This window comes from Dendroctonus ponderosae, unplaced genomic scaffold (assembly GCF_020466585.1).
Source record: "Dendroctonus ponderosae isolate FM_Combo_2020 unplaced genomic scaffold, Dpon_F_20191213v2 Dpon_F_20191213_4, whole genome shotgun sequence".
Lineage (NCBI taxonomy): Eukaryota > Metazoa > Arthropoda > Insecta > Coleoptera > Curculionidae > Dendroctonus > Dendroctonus ponderosae.
The window spans coordinates 13792085-13795740 of record NW_026018611.1 but is presented as its reverse complement, the minus strand read 5'-3'; positions in this window follow the sequence as shown (position 1 = coordinate 13795740).

Genomic DNA, 3656 nt, shown 5'->3' with positions numbered 1-3656 from the left:
TAGTTAATACTAGGCAGTTGGATATTAGCAGAGGTTTTTTCAAAATCATATTGCTATGAATGATACATTACTCGCATCTTCCTGGAACTCTTCAAACTAGCTCTATCGGCCATTTGGCGGATAGAGGATAGAACGCTTATCGGTCTATAGTTATTAGGTTTATTCCCTTTGGACATCTGGACGGTGGTTTTTTCTGAGCGAATCCACATCCTTGATACATAACAATTCTCATAACGGCGTTGATCAGGTTAGTGATTATTGCGAACCATTTCCTATAGGCATATTAATTTGTATAAATTATTTTGTCACATTTTACATGGTGAACTGGAGCTCCATCATGTAAATACCACATTCTTTCCTTGATATAATTAGGTAAATGATCAATTAAACGTGGCAATTCAAATTTTGCTATTTATTTACTGACTTTCATAGCCACCTTCCAAATGTAACAACTTTTTGAAATTTTTAAATAAAATAATTTATAATTTGAAAACGGTTGATTTCACAGCTTAAAGTGTAAATGCAAATTTGTAACTTTGTAAATTGTCTATCTAATGACGTATTAATATACAGGTACTTCCATTTGAAAAACAAAAGTTATATTGCGTTTTCGATTGAAGTCCACATTGTTGACACCCTGTACAATCTATTGATATTTTGGTTCAATAGAATTCTTAACGGATCTGTGGTGATTGGAAAGACGTATTGTTTGATATCATTAACTGCTTTTTTGCTTCTACAATGCATTTTTACATACCATGATTTTGAGCAAAATTTTACTAAAATAGCGATAATCTGCCAATGTCGCAACTAAGAAAAAACCAATGTACGGTGCATATGCAGCGTTTCGAAATGCATTCCATGAGCTAAGGAAAAATGGGTAGTTCTATTTAAAAAAATACACTTTGATTTAGCCTCGATTTTCTGAGACACTGTATCAAATAAGATATTTTTAAAATGTGCGCACTTTGCCCGTCATCAACTTCTATATGAAACTATTTTGCAAAAGTGCAACACCATTGGAAATAATGGACACTATCGCACTAAAAAACCAGCCTGAATGTAAATGAAGTAATCTGGAATAGCAACTCTTGCATTGTGTCCTACCTTGGCTTTCTGAAGCACGAAGACTTCACTCTTGTTCTTAGTCAAACAAAAAGCGATAGCCGAAAGCTTTATCCGTACCATTAATCACCCTATTTTGAAAATATTTTATTTTGTTTATTTGTTTTCGGCAGTTTGTTTTAGATACATTTTGACAAATATTACTCATTAATTATAGCTACCGTCTACGTTGCTACCAAAAAATGATGTTTGTAGGTGTCTGTTGGTATAAATATTTAATATATTCATTTCTTTTAACTTTATAATACTTGAGGATTATCAAATACAGTTATCGTTGTTATTGTTATCGACAGAAGTTGATCGAGTCAACTTAGTCAACAAAAAATGCTGCAATCTATGAATCAAATAAGTTTTTAGATAACTTAGAATGGCATCTAACAATTGACATGCATTCAAAATACCGAGCAATAAAAGATAATTCAACACGACGTCCAGATTATTGGCGAATTGAAAAATTACTCGGAAAATTTAAAATGATACTTGCCCAAATAAATTCTAGATTTAAATTCACTCGGGCTTCAATTCCACGAACTTTTCACATTGGGTTATTTTTTAAATTAAACGTCCATCACATTTGGGATTTTCAGGGATGATTGATTCATATTAAATTAGTTTAAAACATAGTTAATACCAAACAATTATTAAATTTTTGGTAGTTTTGTTTGTTTTGATAACTATCGGTCCGCTAAAGTTGTAGGTTCTATAACTTATGGTGAGTTTCTCAACGTGTTTAAACGCCAAAGCTAGAGAACCATAACTATCGAGTCTATGAAGTAGGCAAAGCCATATAACGAAGAAGAAGAATCTCTAAAGACCGGTTAGAGTGACTTGTGTTATTTAAAAAATGTGTCCGGTTTATTTTACTTCAGAGATCTGGTGCTTATTTAATATTACAAGCTATAAGTGTTGGGCTCCGAAGAAAAAATTAAGCAGATACAAACTATGCAAATATATTTTGTCATTTTACCTATTGCATAAAACCTTAGAGTAATTAGCAATTGTTCGCAAGCATATAACTGTGGTTTCTCTGTGTCACTGGCTGAATTTTTTTCCTGAAGTAGCTCTTCTAGGTAGTGAACAACGTTTTTGGTTAAACTAAAACGACCTCGGAATTCATCTTCGTTGTTTTTCTCAAAATGATCATTCCGTTCTCGAAACTGGCGAATTATTTCACTATTAAGAACATCGAAAACTTCCTCGTCAGATGAGTCCGAAGTGGAATCTTCCAATATATTCAAAAACTTTGCTTCCCAAGGAAAATAAATTTTGCTCCCAAAAATGTTTTTATTGTTTCCCAAAACATGTTCTCTGCTAGCAGCCGATTTCGTATAACTTTTGACACTAATGGCAAACACGCTTGCGCGCGCTGCTCCTACAACTTATAGAACCGATAAAGGTCCGAGGGCGACCGTTTATCGGTTTTTCAATGTAACCACTAGCTCTTATCGAACGTTTATTGATGATTAATTAAATGATTATTAATTATTTGATGTAAATTTTACGTTATGTTAAAGTTAATAGAGAGTTATTGGACATGCTAAATACTGTCATGCAGTACTAATGTTATTCCCTATTTTAATACTGCATTTGCGTTATTTCTGTAACGAAATGATAGTTATTGGAATGCCTAGTTCACTGCTTTCAGTATTAAAAGTGTGTTATTGTGTAACCTAGCCTTACACAATTTATTATTAATAATTTTACGTTGGTGTATTTGTATTATTTACCTTTTCAATTGGATTGTGGTTGCTATTTGATCATTTACGCTTCATTGTTATAATGAAGGAAATTCTAGAAGCAGCAGTCATAGACGGAGCAAGTGAAAATAAACTTGAATATTACATTTTTGATAATACTTATATTTATAAACAGGGATGGTTATCAGACTCAGGAAAGAGAATAATTCTCTTTAGAACAAATGTCCGATGAGTATAAGCGAGTCTTGAAGTGCATACTATTTAAGGCTTAGTGGAGATACGAGGAACAGATACGATAAACAAACTGAAGTTTTTGACCCTTGTTTGATCCCCCCTTAGTCATTACGGCTTGATATTTATAAGGTCCCCAACATCACGACGTATTTGGTGAATTACTTAATTTAAAGCCGTAGTTTTTACATTGAATCTCAACTCAAGGCTTATAAAGATTTGCAAGTTTACAAGTATGCTGAGACTGGCACGGTTCAAGAGATATCAGGTACACACGTTAGGGATAAAGCATTTACTTTTAACATAATTCTCATTTACATCCATCACTTGAACTTTTGCTTGCAAGGTGTACATTATTGAATTGCAAAAACCTAACTTTTGAAAAACACGACTTGAATATTCTTCAGTTAGGTACATGACTTTGAACTGACTCACTAACACAGCTTCCATAAATCTGCTTTGCTCAAATTTCTTCAATACATTGTGAAACACTATTAAATTCTTGTGCACCATGCAGAAACAACTTCAGCTCGGACCTAAAAACAGCAGCTTAAAAACATTATGCCTTTTAATGTTATAACAACCAACCTCTGGCTTCATTCT